This window comes from Epinephelus fuscoguttatus, linkage group LG14, assembly GCF_011397635.1.
Source record: "Epinephelus fuscoguttatus linkage group LG14, E.fuscoguttatus.final_Chr_v1".
Taxonomy (NCBI): Eukaryota; Metazoa; Chordata; class Actinopteri; order Perciformes; family Serranidae; genus Epinephelus; species Epinephelus fuscoguttatus.
The window spans coordinates 38,640,068-38,659,488 of record NC_064765.1 but is presented as its reverse complement, the minus strand read 5'-3'; positions in this window follow the sequence as shown (position 1 = coordinate 38,659,488).

The window sequence follows — 19,421 nt, the reverse complement described above, 5'->3', positions numbered from 1 at the left end:
CGCGCTGGCCACCTGGCACTCAATATGCTGCTGCAGTGGTTTGTTTTCCAGTGACATTTCAGGTATTAGCTGAGTTATTGAGTATCTTTAAGCAGTGAAAGTTATTACTTATTTCTTTTTACTTGTAGGCAGTGATTTGTTTTCCACTACAGAGCTCTGCGGTGCGAGCATTTCACTCGCATTTGCGACTAAAAATAGTTTTGTGCGAGCAAAATAAATCATTCAGGAGCACGCTGTGCGAGTACAGATTTCAACCAGCAGCAGTAATGAAAGGCGAATCCTGCCGGTTGTGGGTTGAATGGAGGTCACAGATACGCCAGCCACAGTGCTCCGCAGCGCAAGATAATGGCTTACCGGCGACGGAGAAGCCCGGCTCCAGGTCCAATAATTCCTCTTTCTTGGTGTCACAACTGCCCAAAAATACCTGGGCAACGGAGCCGTGGTGGCGCACAGGTATGTGGCGTGTCAGAGGAGAAACGAGCCGTTCACACTTGTCTCTTTGTGGCAGGTAACGGTCCACAAACCTCACCGCACTTTAGGGACTGTTCTTTACTTGTCAGGGGAGGAGGGTGGCTGGTTGATTTTTATTTTATTAATTTATTTTATTTTGAACCCCCCTATGTTCATCACTTATTGATGCTGTTTTTGAAGTATGAATAGGTCAATAAGTAATTTATTCCATTGAAATATCATTGATGTATTATAGAAAAGTGATTTATCTTTTTATAAATGACAAAAGCCACATCTGCCTCATTTTCGCTGCGGTATCCTGATACTACTCAGAACCGTGATACTTTCACTGGTATGTACCGTGGGTTCCATTTGGTAACCGTGACAACACTACTGCTTATGTATGCAGAATCTGTAGGCAACAGGACAATATTTCAGTGTCAGAAGTGTTTGGGTTTGTAGGTCTTTTGTAATCAGAGTAGTACTGATCAATTCATTTGATCAGCAGGTACAGTCTGTGTTGAGAGATTGAGTGCATTGGCAGAAATACAGTCTCAGAATCCTCTGACTATTTACAATAACTATTTTATTTTATTATTTTTCATTTTTTTGGTAATGTATCTGGAGTCATATGCAGATATTTGTTTATATAGATCAAGCCATATAGCCTCCAGGGCTGAAAAATAAAGCCAAGACCAAAGTGCCAAAAACTGCAGTTTTCTGGGCTGGCTCCATAAACCAGCCAATCCCCACAGACCCAGCAGAAGTAAACATGTTCACAGTGGTACAAAAAATGATTTTGGTCTCTATGGCTAATTACCCCCCGCCCACCCCCTTATGATAACTGTACAAGGTACAGTTAGATCAGTTAGATCAACCCCTCACTCCTTCACAGCACCACCCTTTTGCCCATATATGTCCGCTTCTGACATGGAAAAGGAACTCTTGGCTTGGATATCCGCTGGCTACACCAGATCAACTCAAGATATTGGCCCTTGCCCTCACAGACTTTATCCTTGTCAGACCAAAAGCCTATGGGTTCTAAGATTGCAAACATGACTACATGTATAACAATGTTGCTATGCTAGTGTGAAGAAGCCACAAAGTAGCCTTACCTACTCAAAAACTGATAATATGTCAATAACACATGACATTTCCTGGTAATTACTTTACTCTTCCCTGCCATTGACAAGATTTTCTGCCATTTATGACCCAACGCTTCCCCGCCATTGATGAGAAGGGGAGAGAACAGATCACTGAATGTGACAAGTTCCTCTATATCTCAAAGAGAATATTATTATTATGATTAGCATTATTTTATTTATACAATTCAAACTGACATAAGGAAATGAGAAAAAAACAAAGAATATAAATGGGAAATTGATTGCCCATTTGAAAATGACATTCATTGACAAAAATGCATGTTTGTCAGCTTTTTGTCCAAAGTGGGAGCAGAACAAATGGTTACTAATCCAGATGTAATTAAATAATGAGATCCAAGTGTGGGGTGGCTGCTCTGGACTGTAATTGGGCTGAGGAGTTTCTGAAAACTGAACTACTAGTATTCCAACCCAAACAAAAATAAACTAAAATATCAAAGCCCAACAATTTAATCCAGCTGGAAACAGAACGGGAAAAAAAAAACATTCCCCATCCATTTAAGTGCTCCTGCTGCATGCATGTGTCGCTGTGTGTCAAGGTGCGTCCCCCACCCCACCGCTCAGCTACCTTGTGTCCTCGCGTCCTTCTGGCTCAACAAATCAGTGAGCGGAGCTCAACAGCAGAAAAGTTTTTACAAGAACTTCTATAATAGCCTGCCATCCCCAAAAATTGGTGCAACTCACACCAAGAAACATGAGGGGGGAATGACAGGACAGCTTCCACTTTGGAGTGTACTGGCTTGACTTGCCCGCGACCCACAACTTTACCCAGGTACGTCACTGCAGCTTGGCCAAATTCGCACTTTGCGAGCTGCTAAATGGGATCAAGCCATGAATTTGAATACACAACAATTTCATCAAGCTTTTCCACCTGATAAATCAGACAAGAACGAATTTAGCAAGCACTGAAATGTGGCAGGGGCGTTCCGCACACCAAATGGCATCACCGTATACTTCCAAAAAGCATCAAAAATGCAAATGCCAGTACCCTTTTAACAGGTCCAGTTTTGTTACTTAGTTAGCACTGCTAACATTATCAACACTTTCCTTGACTCAGGAAAGAGGAAAACAGTCTAGCTTTGTGACCTCATTCACTTTGTAACTAGGCTCTGCAATGCCATTCCCCAACATGTAATTTACTTGCTTTTGCAGACAAAGGAGCACATAAGGTAACGTAAAGTCATGACATGATGCAGGGAAGACAGAAGCGTTAGTTTTCTGCTAAAGGAATTAATGCTCTGTCTATAATTGTTCTTATTTTACATCTTTTTTTTAACAGAATAATGCAAACAATGATCAGGTCTATTACTAATGGGTTGATGATGTGTTTTAATTGTTAATTTTATTAGTTTTCCTTGTTTTCCACATTTCTGTTGCTTATTCATCCAACATGATTGCATAGTTGTTTACCTTGGATATTCAGTATGTCACTACTCTTTCTGCTGTGAGCGCCTAATTCCTCCACAGGGTTCATTTAAGTTTCATCTTTACTTATTTCATGGAGACTGCAGTGTTTTTCAGTTGCATGTAGGTCACCTCTTCAGCTACTTTTGGCCATGAATCTGTAAACTGCAGCACGGTATAGAACAATTGTTGCTTCTTGCCTCAGGGGTCACTCCCACATAGCCCTGTGTTTTTTATCCCAGCTAGCATCATCTTTGTTCTACAGACCACAGAACCCACATTTATGTAAAGCCGACTGGTTGAGCCTGCCAATGTGCTGTCACAAAGAACAAAGAAACAATATTGATTGTTGCAGATGTGATATTGTCTTGTTTTAAATTCCAGGTCACAGCCTTCCTCTCAGACACTCTTCCTCTGGAGTTACGAGGATGTTAACACATGAGCGCATTGTTAAGAACTGGAAACAACAGAGGGAAGCAAATAATGGAAATACCAACTAAAAACGGGAGTCATCCCTATGTTTCCAGGGTTCTATGTTTCCCGGGTTCTATGTTCCCCACTTAACCCTGCAAAAAAACTTATATGTTCCCCACTTACACAAAAACAGTTCGATGTTTCCCACATGGTTGAGCAGGCAACATAGGACCCGGGAAACAGAACCTTTTTTGTGTAAAGGTGTGTTCACACCGGACTTTTTTTTCCCGCTGTCGCTCGGTTCGCCCCTTTGATATCGCTTCATCGCTCAGTTGCAATCGCTTGTCAATGTGGCAGAAATCAGCAGACTCACTTTTTCGTTTTGATGACGTCACTCAAGCCATCAGGGAATTTCGGGGGGGGGTTCTTGACTGTCATGACATGTCAGCTTCATTAAAAGTATAGCTGCAAATTTAAAGCAGCAATAGATGTAAAAACACACAGACACAATGCATCTGTGATCAGTTCCCTAATTTAATATTAACATTAATATATTAATATATAAACACTTAATATTAATATTATTCTCGTTTTATTTTATGGAAGTGATCAATGTAAGTGCACTTGTCCTAGAGCCGCCACAGCGGTTTTTATAATGCAAATAACTCTGTTTAGATAAAACCTACAAGCTTCCCTTCCTATGACTTTTACTAAAAATGTGTCTTGTATGTTTTCTGAAGCCTTTAAGTTACGAAAATGAAACACACTAGACTTCTGAGCATTTACACCTCCGACCGCAGTAGACCGCTGCTGAAAGTTATACATTTTGATACATAGGCCCTACAGGTGGCTATATGTGGCACTGTGTGTTTACAAAAGCATTAAAAGTGTTTTCAGAGACATTCACACTAAAGACTTGATTTAAAGACTTGATTCAAATATTTTGATAAAAATATCTTGCCCCCCATTTAAAATTTAAACTCATTAAAACAGCTAAGGACTTTAAAACACGTTAAAAAGGGATTGTAATGGGATTTCCTGTGTGATTTCATTCATTTAATAGCAGGTCTGGTTATGTTTTACATGGCTGAAATATTGAGTCAGCAGAGGGCGCTGTGTGCATCAGGTGTCTATGGCTGACGCCAGCCCCTAGCAGAGTAAGACGTCAGGCCGTATGAGCAATGCAGAAACAACACAGACGCCAAAGGACTGATATTGATGTGTTTTTGTTACCGTTCCTACAGGTAAGCGGTTCAGAAATTATAACCAGAATGAAATATGGGGATAATATAACGTGTAAAAGCCTTAGACTGTGACGGTGACATGTAATGAGTTTGAACGTAACTTTAAATGAAGACGAGTTAGCTTGTTGAATGAATGAATAGTAGTCCAATATGGCGGGCAATGCCGCGGATGTTGAAAACGAACTGTGAAACTGTCTTTTAAAGTGCCAATTGTGCAACAGTAAACGAAACCACGAACAGAGATGATAGTTTGAACGTAACTCGCGCTAATGGACGATGTGAAAACAGTTCGATAAAAGCTTTATTTGGATGTGAAAGAGCAACGGCCGACAGCGCCGGTGTTAGCCAAAAGGAAGCTCGCGCGCATGACGGCTCTGAACGACGAGCAGTAGACAGTTTCCTGCAAGTTTCACAATAAGAGCGGAAAAGACGCATTGAACATGGGTTTTGTTTGTACAGTTAGAAATAAGAGTTAATATGAGAAACGTGATTTCTGCATTTAATTCATTGTTGTTTTTCGTGAACAAGGACTATACAAAGACAATAATAAATACTAATGATTAATAAATAGATATAAGTGAAGTTAAAAAGTAAAACAGTTCATTTTGAGGATGAATGGAGTTAAAAACAAAGTTCATTAAAGATAGGTGTTTTTGGTTAAAAAAGAAGGTGTTTACATGATGAATTATTACATTATCATTTGACTGTAATTTGATTCTGTTTGTTTAACTTGTAAAGTGTGTTCTGAGATAAGTCAGTTACTAGCAGAGTAAGACGTCAGGCCGTATGAGCAATGCAGAAACAACACAGACGCCAAAGGACTGATATTGATGTGTTTTTGTTACCGTTCCTACAGGAATAAAATTTAATGTGCTACACCAAGGATCGGCTGCAACGTCATTCTTAAAGGTGTAACATATACACATTGCAAAACTCTGTAAAAGTACACCTAAGCATACATTTTTGTTTCCAACTATTTATTTGAAAACAAAACCATTCATACGGTCAATAAAAAAACATTTTGTTAATAATAAAAAACGAATCTCAACAGTGACTGCGCCAGCCGGCGGGACTGCGGCTGAACCGCTTCCAATGTTCATTTATTCATTCAGTCACGTGTTCAGTGTGTGCGTGTGTGTGTGTGTGTGTGTGTGTGTGTGTTAGTACGTCAGAGAGGAGGAGTATCAATAAAAAAAAGTTTCCACTAATTATTTTGGTGTTTATTTCTTTAATTCTTAAGTTATTTTGTATTAAAATACGTAATATAGCCAACAATATTATAGACCAAAAGTCTAATTTATTATTGTAGAATGTATTTAGCAAATCATCACTTTCAACTGGAGAACCGGCACAGCAGCAGCAGCACAGCAGCCAAAAAAAAAAAAAAAAAAGGCATTATAAAAATCGCTCTGTCGCTGTCACTCGGAGCCCTGGCTTCTCCCGGGCGAATATACGCTCAATCGCCCGTTTGCATTGACTTTGTATGTAAACTCGTCGCTACCAAAAAAAACCAGGTCCGGTGTGAACACACCTTAAGCGGAGAACATAGAACCTTTTTTGCAGGGTTAAGTGGGGAACATAGAAACCGGGAAACATAGATACGCTCCGGTAAAAATGAGGGAATGTGAAATGAAACTACTTTTCTTATGTGTTAACAAAGATCCAAACACTGCGTTCACATAAAACACTGCTGAGAACATCTAGAGACATAGGGGCTCATTCACCAACCATTCTTAAGAAGAAATGTCTTCTTAAAACGCATTTTAAAACCCCACCATTTTTTGCCTGTATTTATCATATATCTCACGCAAGACCAGTTTTGATGTTGTTGTTTCCTGTTTTGTTCATAGTCTAAGAGTATTTACGTTTTCCTCTCACTTATGAGGAAAACGTAAAAACTCTTATCAGAATGAAAGACAATAAGTATACTTGAATGTTGAAGTGATAACTTTCTATGGATTCAATTCAATTCAGTTTTTCAATTTTAATTATGGAGCCCAATATAAGTAAGTAAGTATGTAAAAACTCCCCCTAAAAAAACCTGTAACAGGGAAAAATGGTATAGATCCCTCTTCCAGGATGGACAAACATGCAATATTTGTTGTGTTTACAAAACAGATCAACATAATAAATTCATAAATAATATAATAATAATAATAACAATAACAACAACAATAATAATCATGATAATAATTATAAACAGTAATCCATATGACAAAATCATACATAAAGAGAGACAGAGCCAGAGGGAGATGCAGGACAGACAGTATTGACAATAGCTACAGTAACATTATTTTTAGTAATAATATCATAATAATAATAACAGTAATTTTGGGAGCATATGTAGTAAGTATTTATGAATATGATAGTATATGTATGTGGCAATAATAATCGTATGTGTATAATAATAGTAGAAGTATGTCTAATAATAACAGTAGTAGTAGTGGAGCACAAACGCTCCAGACAAGAAGTCGAGTTAGGGGCATGCAGTAAAGCCGAGTTCGTGATTATCCATAGAAATTCTATTTCTATTCTTTTCTTTTCTATCCTTTTGTATTTATTTATCAATAAATCCATACATATATCACACCTGATTGACCTTATACTGGGGAGATGATTTTGGTGCTCTCAGCTCAACGTGACATTTCTATCATGTTTTGTACATAGACTGAATATAAGGATACATATACAGTCAGTATATGTACATATAAATTTTATTGGGGACCCACTCAATTGACGACCTGTGGGTCCTGGGGACTCATTAAATTGAAAACCATCAACATCACTGCATTTTTTAAGTTTAAGTTTAAGTTTATTTACTTTAAAATTGGGAAATTGGGATTGGGAAATTCAATGTTTTCACTCTTGCTTGTCAATTACACACAGGTCCGAAAGACACACACATGCACAAACAGGACCTATACATGCACAAAGTGGAGAGATGTCAGAGTGAGGGGGCTGCCCTTTGGTCAGGCGCCCCGAGCGGTTGGGGGGTTCGGTGTCTTGCTCAGGGGCACCTCGGCAGTGCCCAGGAGGTGAACTGGCACCTCTCGAGCCACCAGTCCACGCTCCATATTTGGTCCGGACAGGGACTCGAATAGATGACCCTCCGGTTCCCAACCCAAGTCCCTATGGATTGAGCTACTGCCGCCCCAAAAATTATTTTCAGTGTGCATAGGCTATTCATTGGGGTCTATGTTAGCAGGGCTTACCTAAAGCAGAAAGACATTGAAATTGTATACATTACATTAATATTTATTTATTGCGAATCACATCGTCATCGCAGAATACAACAACATTATCGCATATTGCATCTTTTCCTAATGTATTATTATTATTGTTAGGGACCTCGGCCTACTGTGATGTCACCCAGTGGTGGTCTCTGTGGACTCCTGTTTTGAAACTTCAAGTTTAACGTTTTGGCCATCGCAGTCTTACTTTTTTGGGGCCAGAAGTGACTGTATTTGGATGAAAGGGTGGAGCTGACTGTTATGCTAGCTGCTTAGTCAGCGTGGTGTATTTACAACCTGGTCTCACTCCGAAGTCGATAAAAACTGATGCTTGGTCAGTGACTTCCATTGTCAGCCACCGACAAGAAGAAAAATCCGTCCTTTCACATCAGCAACAACATCAACGAAAGTCAACGTGGCGGAAGTCCGAGTAGGACAGGCCGGAGTGGTGGTGGATGGGACCAACAACCACTGACTTCCACTTGGGAGGCTGTTGTTGCTTCCTGTAAGGTTGTAAAGCCAAATCCTGTTCTTTTTTCCCGAACCCAACCACGTGTGTGTATTGGCTAAACATAACCATGTGCTATGCTCTTGAGGGACAAACAACATCAAATCGCAGTATTGTACTGATGTAGCGCATTTATTAGGGACCTCGTCCGAAGCTGAATGAATGCTGAGTGGCATGTCCAGGAGTTCAGTTAATTGAAAATAATAGGGTTGTATTTTTTGATGCACAGTGTGTGTTTTGGCCTTGACAGGATAAGCGGTTACAGAAAATGACTGAATGAATGAAGCACAGTGGCAGTAATTACTGTGACCTTGCATTATAGATGGCTGTACTAAACTCTCTGTAGGATGCACCTGGACCTCTTGGTTTATTTTGATTTGCTCGCACTTGGAAAGAAAAAAATCTTAAATCCCTCTATGTCTTAAAGGGCCAGTGTGTAATATTTGGCATGGTTTATTGTCAATCTGAATCTGAATCTGAATATTCTACCTATTAATATGTTTATACAAGTGTATAATCGCTATAAAATAAAATTCGTTTGGTTTTCGTAGCCTTATAATTATGCTTTTTATATATATATATATATATATATATATATATATATATATATATATATATGTATATGTATGTACAGTACAGGCCAAAAGTTTGGACACACCTTCTCATTCAATGCGTTTTCTTTATTTTCATGACTACTTACATTGTAGATTCTCACTGAAGGCATCAAAACTATGAATGAACACATGTGGAGTTATGTACTTAACAAAAAAGGTGAAATAACTGAAAACATGTTTTATATTCTAGTTTCTTCAAAATAGCCACCCTTTGCTCTGATTACTGCTTTGCACTCTTGGCATTCTCTCCATGAGCTTCAAGAGGTAGTCACCTGAAATGGTTTCCACTTCACAGGTGTGCCTTATCAGGGTTAATTAGTGGAATTTCTTGCTTTATCAATGGGGTTGGGACCATCAGTTGTGTTGTGCAGAAGTCAGGTTAATACACAGCCGACAGCCCTATTGGACAACTGTTAAAATTCATATTATGGCAAGAACCAATCAGCTAACTAACTAGAAAAACGAGTGGCCATCATTACTTTAAGAAATGAAGGTCAGTCAGTCTGGAAAATTGCAAAAACTTTAAATGTGTCCCCAAGTGGAGTCGCAAAAACCATCAAGCGCTACAACGAAACTGGCACACATGAGGACCGACCCAGGAAAGGAAGACCAAGAGTCACCTCTGCTTCTGAGGATAAGTTCATCCGAGTCACCAGCCTCAGAAATCGCAAGTTAACAGCAGCTCAGATCAGAGACCAGATGAATGCCACACAGAGTTCTAGCAGCAGACCCATCTCTAGAACAACTGTTAAGAGGAGACTGCATGAATCAGGCCTTCATGGTCAAATAGCTGCTAGGAAACCACTGCTAAGGAGAGGCAACAAGCAGAAGAGATTTGTTTGGGCCAAGAAACACAAGGAATGGACATTAGACCAGTGGAAATCTGTGCTTTGGTCTGATGAGTCCAAATTTGAGATCTTTGGTTCCAACCGCCGTGTCTTTGTGAGACGCAGAAAAGGTGAACGGATGGATTCCACATGCCTGGTTCCCACTGTGAAGCATGGAGGAGGAGGTGTGATGGTGTGGGGGTGTTTTGCTGGTGACACTGTTGGGGATTTATTCAAAATTGAAGGCACACTGAACCAGCATGGCTACCACAGCATCCTGCAGCGACATGCCATCCCATCCAGTTTGCGTTTAGTTGGACCATCATTTATTTTTCAACAGGACAATGACCCCAAACACACCTCCAGGCTGTGTAAGGGCTATTTGACCAAGAAGGAGAGTGATGGAGTGCTGCGGCAGATGACCTGGCCTCCACAGTCACCGGACCTGAACCCAATTGAGATGGTTTGGGGTGAGCTGGACCGCAGAGTGAAGGCAAAGGGGCCAACAAGTGCTAAACACCTCTGGGAACTCCTTCAAGACTGTTGGAAAACCATTTCAGGTGACTACCTCTTGAAGCTCATGGAGAGAATGCCAAGAGTATGCAAAGCAGTAATCAGAGCAAAGGGTGGCTATTTTGAAGAAACTAGAATATAAAACATGTTTTCAGTTATTTCACCTTTTTTTGTTAAGTACATAACTCCACATGTGTTCATTCATAGTTTTGATGCCTTCAGTGAGAATCTACAATGTAAATAGTCATGAAAATAAAGAAAACGCATTGAATGAGAAGGTGTGTCCAAACTTTTGGCCTGTACTGTATATATATATATAGCAAGGGCCTTGCTTTAGAGAGGTCGCCATCTTGCGCCGCCATGTATGTAAGGCAGCCCGAGCGGACAATCCAGCCAGCCAGAGAACGTGTTTCGCGTGTATAAATAAACCAACAAAGACAGAGGAAGGAAGGAAGAAGGAGGAGGAAACAGCAGAGTGTTAGTAGTTCGTCGATAGAGAGTAGTGAAAAGTTTTTTTAGTTATTAAGTTTGCGAATGGACCACACTTACCACGCAACAGGAGAGAATGAACCCGAACCGTCATCTGCGAGGAAAAGAAGACGCAACTTCACTCCTTGTGATGCACTCTCTGCGGCGCTTTTCCTCTTGATGATATATCTCCCCAACAATGGCAGCAGTAGCACCGAATCCCATTCTGTGCAGCAAAATGGGAGCGGAGGATTCAGCTTCTCTTCTCGCCCGCTCAGTGTACTCCGGTTCTCATCTCCCCGCTAGGTATTGTAAAGGAGTATGTGTGTATGAAGTGTGTGTGTTACGCCAGAAGAGTCAGAGTTTGGGACGGAGTCTTTTACCCCCTGGAGTGTTACCGGAGTTTCTGGAGTGCTCAAATGAACGGGCCTTTTTCCCGAATGCTCCTCTGGTCTCCTGCTCGTGCGTGATTCATTACAATATCGTAACATGGTTTAGATTTCTAAATAAATATTCACCTCCCTGTTGTGCTAGATAGACCTACTCCAGAAAAACTTGTGTCTGCGCAAGGCTTTTTGTCCCTACGAGGCCACCGTCATTTACCCGATGGGAGGGGTGAGCAAGTGAGCCCTGCAATCTAGAATTTGACCACTGATGTCACTGTTTTCAACCCATTTTACACACTGGCCCTTTAAGGCATGATATTAAAAAGATTAATAACAAAGTAAAAACTTGATCCTCAGGGAGAAAAAGATACAAGTTGGCAACTTTTTTAAAATTATAAACTGATGACTTTTATAATGCCTGATTGTGGAGGCACTCTTAGCATCCCAACTTTCTGTGTTAATGCCTGGCATTAATCAACTAGCCAAAACACACTGAATGTTCAAAATGGGGATCTAAATAAATATTCTTTTGTGTTTATCTTAAACATAATGGAAAAGGCTATATTGTTTCCAGAGACAACAAAAGAAAGCAACTTTCTTTTCAGTCAGCCTTGATTCCACCACAAAACTTAAAAAAAAAGTCAAGGTGCAGTGCATGTGTTCTGGAGGAGGTGTATGATGCAATACATCTTTTGTTGCTTTTAAAGCTGTAATCCTTGGCATCTTCCTTTGTTGACTTAGTCAAATATGAACATTTGCTTTACAGTCGATCGATAGATGCACCTGTCACCCAGGAAACCAAGACATTTCTGTGAAGATACTACAAACACTGCTGAACACACACACGCACGCACACACACACACACACACACACACACAGTGTAAAGTTGGATGTTCAGCCTTGAGTGTCTGACTCTTCCATCCTACATGTTCCCACGAGGTTACAGAGACAGACAGTAATGGTTTCTAAAAGCATGATTGATGAACACAGCACACTCTGTCCTCACCTTGGAAACAGACATACTTAGGCTTCCACATACACACACACACACACACACACACAAACACACACACACACACACACACACTAGATGGCCTCATTTAAAAAGAGATTGTTAAATGGAGGTTTGTACCAATTATCCTAATAGCAGTAACTCAGCGTGAATAGATTTGCATTTGTCAAAGCAAATGAACGTAACAAAGTAGATTTTTAACTGACTCCTCTTTATAGAACTCAAATGGTTTACATGTACCTTTACTTAAGAGCTAATGGGCTTCAACAGCTAAAGCAGCAACAGAACCATTTGAAATAAAGCTGTGGTGAGAGCAACATTAAGGCAAGCCCTGTGAAACTGAAATAAAGACGTCAAAATAAAAAGAAGATGAAGTTATTACTCCTGGAGGTCACATTCTGCATTATGCTGATATACTAAGCCTAATCATAATATACTGTATAGTGGGGGGGTATTTCCTCCCAAAATGTCCCTCCATTAATTATACATAAAAATCTAAATTTGAAAAATCAGTTTTGTCCACTGTAAGAAAGAAAAGATTCACAGTGTTCTAATGATACCAGTTTTGTTTATGTACTCTACACATTAATAAAAATTTGTCAAATTACATAATATGACTGAAAAAAAAAAATGAAAAAGCCCTTTAAAGTTTGTATTACGGTGTCCACAAAGATACATGGCAGAGCCTGTTTGCATTCTCAAATGGGAATACACCAAAAAACTTGGGGACGCTTTTATGTTTTTAGCCAGCAAGGTAACGAAAACAAGCATACCCAGCAACACATTGCAGGAAGATGAGAGAATATTGAGCTTTTGATGATAGAAGATAGCATACACAGTTAGCAATAGACAGGCAGCACATTATCACTCAGACCTTGTCACATGTAAGTGGTCACGGATCATCCATGTCGAGACATGGTGCGCAAGGTACCCTGAGTGCATTCGTTGTTTAAAGCCTTTGGAAACACAGCTTGAAATAGTAAAAATGCATATATTATATCAAAGTCAAGTGTCTCATTAATCATCCACAAAAGTCTGAGTGAAAATAACCATTAATAACTATTAGAAAACCTGGTTTAAAAACAGCTCATTTTGCTGTTTAGACCACTTGCCAGGGCAGAGTGGGCGTGGCAGATAACGCTCTGATTGACAGCTCCCTCGTTTTGATTGACATCTCCCTGGCTCAGCAATGGCTGCCACAAATTTAATCCAGCCGTACATGTTTGAGCCCTCTGATGATTCAGAGGACGAAGCAGAAGCTGAAAATGATTCCTTTCAGGTGGTCACTGAATGGTAAGTTTCAAAATGTTTTGTGATTCATATTAATGTTATTTCGTAGAATAGTTAGCATAACTTTTACATGCAATGTTACAGCCAGGCTCCACCGGCTGCAAACGTACAGCGTAGCATCACGGCGTATTCATTTGGGCTCTACTGACTGCGTACGGAAGCGACACGTAGAGAAGCCAGCGGGGTTGTTTACCGTTTGCTGAGCCGAGAGGCTGCATGTAGGCTGCATGAAATGTTAAAGCATTTTCCACCTAAGTTATTACATATATTTGAGTTATCTACAAGTTTACTGTACTGTTTGTTATCTACTCGCTTTCAAATGTCCGCCACCGTCACAGTGTCACGGATAAACAATAGAAGAGCCGCGTAAAATAGAGTGGTCGTGCCGCTCCCGTTGCCAGTGGAGCCGCTGTAATTGATTAACAGGGGGGCGAGCTGCTACGGGACTCGCGCTGCAGACGTGCCCAGTTGAGCCCGGCCGTTAGCTGAGATGAATGACAACGGGAGGCTAGCGCTTTGCCTTTCTTCATTGAGATACGTTTTCATTGAAAACATAAATCTGCTCCGTTTTTCTGATAATAGCCTTTTTCATTTGAACACATCCAGTCTTAATAGATTAAATATGTCTTTACTCTGACACATACACCGACGGTCAAAGCGGGAGAGACCGGTGCCGGCCGGCCGTCTCTCTCGATTTAGCTGGAGCAGAAAGGTTTTGTTGTGCTGCCACTGGGGGGCGGGATGAGACAACTGACTGATGATTTAAGATTGGTTTTGAATTTATTGCGTAATAAATCTCAGAGATAACCATGGCCAAATCAAACCCAATTCAAGAATGTACAAAAACTTAAAAGACAGATATTTCAAATTTGGATGGAAACAGATTTCTAATTGTTTTACATGTTTAATATTATGTACATAAGACCCTAAATTACATAGTTAGAAGGCTGTTGTGGATTTGGGTTTCCAGAGGCTTTAAATTCTGGGACACCATGTCAAGTTCGGCCTGTTTCATGCATGCAGGAAATGTAAAGTCTGTATACAGTCTCTTTAAAAATTACAGCTGCAAGCAGCGTTGGGCGGGTCCTGGGACTCTCGCCGTTTCACCCTCCAGCTCACGCAGGGAATTAATATAATATTACCTTACAATATGTATTTCATTTTCAACCGATGTATTAACTAAAATGTAAGTGTGATATGTCAGCTATGGAAACAATATGTCTTCTCCAAAACATCCACATTGAAATGAAATACACTGTAATGATAAAGAAATTATGTAATGTTAACAACAAAATGGTGTCTGTCAAACTGTTCCCCATGTACTGTAAAAAACAAAGGTCTGTGGTGACAGTACTTCTGCTTTGTTGTGTAACACTGTGATGTAAGTACATGAATATATACACTGAACAAAAATATAAACGCACCACTTTTGTTTTTGCTCCCATTTTTCATGAGCTGAACTCAAAGATCTAAAACATTTTCTATCCACACTAAAGACCATTTCCTCACAAATATTGTTCACAAATCTGTCTAAATCTGTGTTAGTGAGCACTTCTCCTTTGCCGAGATAATCCATCCCACCTCACAGGTGTGGCATATCAAGATGCTGATTAGACAGCATGAATATTGCACAGGTGTGCCTTAGGCTGGCCACAATAAAAGGCCACTCTGAAATGTGCAGTTTTATCACACCGCACAATGCCACAGATGTCGCAAGTTTTGAGGGAGCGTGCAATTGGCATGCTGATTGCAGGAATGTCCACCAGAGCTGTTGCCTGTGAATTGAATGTTCATTTCTCTACCATAAGCCGTCTCCAAAGGCGTTTCAGACAGTTTGGCAGTACATCCAACCAGCCTCACAACCACAGACCACGTGTAACCACACCAGCTCAGGACCTCCACATCCAGCATGTTCACCTCCAAGATCGTCTGAGACCAGTCACCCGGACAGCTGCTGCAACAATCGGTTTGCATAACCAAAGAATTTCTGCACAAACTGTCAGAAACCGTCTCAGGGAAGCTCATCTGCATGCTCGTCATCCTCATCGGGGTCTCGACCTGACTGCAGTTCGTTGTCGTAACCAACTTGAGTGGGCAAATGCTCACATTCGATGGTGTCTGGCACGTTGGAGAGGTGTTCTCTTCATGGATGAATCCCAGTTTTCACTGTTCAGGGCAGATGGCAGACAGCATGTGTGGCGTCATGTGGGGGGGGGGCGGTTTGCTGATGCCAACGCTGTGGATCGAGTGGCCCATGGTGGCGGTGGGGTTATGGTATGGGCAGGCGTATGTTATGGACAATGAACACAGGTGCATTTTATTGATGGCATTTTGAATGTACAGAGATATCGTGACGAGATCCTGAGGCCCATTGTTGTGCCATTCATCCACGACCATCACCTCATGTTGCAGCATGATAATGCATGGCCCCATGTTGCAAGGATCTGTACACAATTCCTGGAAGCTGAAAACATCCCAGTTCTTGCATGGCCAGCATACTCACCGGACATGTCACCCATTGAGCATGTTTGGGATGCTCTGGATCGGCGTATACGACAGCATGTTCCAGTTCCTGCCAATATCCAGCAACTGCGCGCAGCCATTGAAGAGGAGTGGACCAACATTCCACAGGCCACAATCAACAACCTCAACTCTACGTGAAGGAGATGTGTTGCACTGTGTGAGGCAAATGGTGGTCACACCAGATACTGACTGGTTTTCTGACCACCCCATAACCCTCCATTAAAGCAAAACTGCACATTTCAGAGTGGCCTTTTATTGTAGCCAGCCTAAGGCACACCTGTGCAATATTCATGCTGTCTAATCAGCATCTTGATATGCCACACCTGTGAGGTGGGATGGATTATCTCGGCAAAGGAGAAGTGCTCACTAACACAGATTTAGACAGATTTGTGAACAATATTTGTGAGGAAATGGTCTTTAGTGTGGATAGAAAATGTTTTAGATCTTTGAGTTCAGCTCATGAAAAATGGGAGCAAAAACAAAAGTGGTGCGTTTATATTTTTGTTCAGTGTAAATACATAATATACATTTTAACAGGATAACAAATATTAACATGGACAAAACATGAATTATAAAGAAGAGCAAATTATAAAAGAAAACGATTTTTACAAAGACTAAAGTGATTAAACAAAGGAGCTTGTAATTTTGGAGTGTAACATTTCCTCAAAGATGTGTATACTTTCCTGATGTTTGTAACACTCTGTTATGGACTTGTACTTGAAATGAGGTCATTTGCTGCAACTCTGCAGGTCATTCAGTTTGGTTCAGAGAAATAATATTGATGAAAATAAATAGAAATACTTTTAAGATAATTTTTAAAGTAATTTAAAACCTCTTGACCTGTTGAAGACCTTGGGTGTACATCAAATAAATGCGGTCTTTTTCAAGTTCATTTTTAAAAAAGTAAAGGGCTCTTACGAAGGTGGTGTGAGCTTATATTTTGAAAGTTGTAGACATAAGCCATGTGACCTAATGAAACTTTGACATGTGTGATGATCAAACGACACATCCATATTCATTTGAAATCATGTGACCTAGTGAAAGCTTGATTGATGTGTACTGGCTGCTGTGAGGATCTAAGTGCAGCAATCCCACACAAATATATACTAGTTAATGTCAGTGGAGACACTGAGCAGGACTACATGTATTTGATGGTGTACTGCTGCAGCACAGTTTTAGCAACAGTTTTGATTCAGATTCTAAAAGAGGCAAAAGAGTTTGACCTAGAAATCTTGTATTTACATGTTTTTGCTGTCAGGCATTTATTTAGGAAGTTGTAGGAATGAGCCACATGAGCTGGTCTGTTTGGTCAATGTGTGTAATGTCAGGTGTGTGTGTGATGATGAGAAATACCCACAAACATTCAGTGTTGTTCCTTATAAATGTACCTAGGGAAAGGCAGATTGCCATGATTTGGACGTGGAACTTTGATGGCTTCTGAAAACCAAACTGCAGGAGACATGAACCCTCCCGTGCTATGGGAGGTTGCAGCTGGCCGAGGTCCCTAATAATAATAACAATAAATGTACCAAAAATAATAGGGACCTCTGCCTTTGGCCAAGGTCCCTAATAAAGAATAAACACAGCAAAAACAATAGGGACTTATTCGGTCGAGGTCCCTAATAAACGTACTACGTCAGTACAGAACTGGAAATTGACGTTTCTTTCTTTCAATAACGCACACAGGTTGTTAGGTTTAGGCAACAAAAGCATGTGGTTGGTTTTAGGAAAACAGAACAGGGTTTGGTTTTACAGTCTTACAGGAAGTGACGGTGGTTGCTGGACCCATCCACCACCCCTCCCACCTGCCCTATGATGTGAAAGGATGGCTTTTTTGTTGGTGTCTAATGCAGGAAGTCAATGCCCAAGTGCTGGTTTTCCATGACTTTTGAGTGAGACTGGGTTGTCACAGGACAGTGTTCTAAACTTGGATCAATTTCTTTGTGAAAACCACTTGTCATTCTTTTAATCAGCAGACCCCTTAATGGGCTGATGGAATATAAATAGTTGAGAAATGAACACATATTCAGATTTTAGGATTGCTTCAACAGTAGGAAATCAGGACTACTTCTTTGTCTCGCTTGTTTACCACATCAGTAAATCTTAATGAATTAAAGTTTAGTGCTTATGGTTTCCCTTAATTGAACTGAGTAACTGAACTGTAGAGAATCTAACCGAACTAACAATGTATAACATGTCTATATTGAAAAAAGTTCAACATTACATACAGTACAGGCCAAAAGTTTGGACACACCTTCTCATTCAGTGCGTTTTCTTTATTTTCATGACTATTTACATTGTAGATTCTCACTGAAGGCATCAAAACTATGAATGAACACATGTGGAGTTATGTACTTAACAAAAAAAGGTGAAATAACTGAAAACATGTTTTATATTCTAGTTTCTTCAAAATAGCCACCCTTTGCTCTGATTACTGCTTTGCACACTCTTGGCATTCTCTCCATGAGCTTCAAGAGGTAGTCACCTGAAATGGTTTTCCAACAGTCTTGAAGGAGTTCCCAGAGGTGTTTAGCACTTGTTGGCCCCTTTGCCTTCACTCTGCGGTCCAGCTCACCCCAAACCATCTCGATTGGGTTCAGGTCCGGTGACTGTGGAGGCCAGGTCATCTGCCGCAGCACTCCATCACTCTCCTTCTTGGTCAAAAAGCCCTTACACAGCCTGGAGGTGTGTTTGGGGTCATTGACCTGTTGAAAAATAAATGATCGTCCAACTAAACGCAAACTGGATGGGATGGCATGTCGCTGCAGGATGCTGTGGTAGCCATGCTGGTTCAGTGTGCCTTCAATTTTGAATAAATCCCCAACAGTGTCACCAGCAAAACACCCCCACACCATCACACCTCCTCCTCCATGCTTCACAGTGGGAACCAGGCATGTGGAATCCATCCGTTCACCTTTTCTGCGTCTCACAAAGACACGGCGGTTGGAACCAAAGATCTCAAATTTGGACTCATCAGACCAAAGCACAGATTTCCACTGGTCTAATGTCCATTCCTTGTGTTTCTTGGCCCAGACAAATCTCTTCTGCTTGTTGCCTCTCCTTAGCAGTGGTTTCCTAGCAGCTATTTGACCATGAAGGCCTGATTCGCTCAATCTCCTCTTAACAGTTGTTCTAGAGATGGGTCTGCTGCTAGAACTCTGTGTGGCATTCATCTGGTCTCTGATCTGAGCTGCTGTTAACTTGCGATTTCTGAGGCTGGTGACTTGGATGAACTTATCCTCAGAAGCAGAGGTGACTCTTGGTCTTCCTTTCCTGGGTCGGTCCTCATGTGTGCCAGTTTCGTTGTAGCGCTTGATGGTTTTTGCGACTCCACTTGGGGACACATTTAAAGTTTTTGCAATTTTCCAGACTGACTG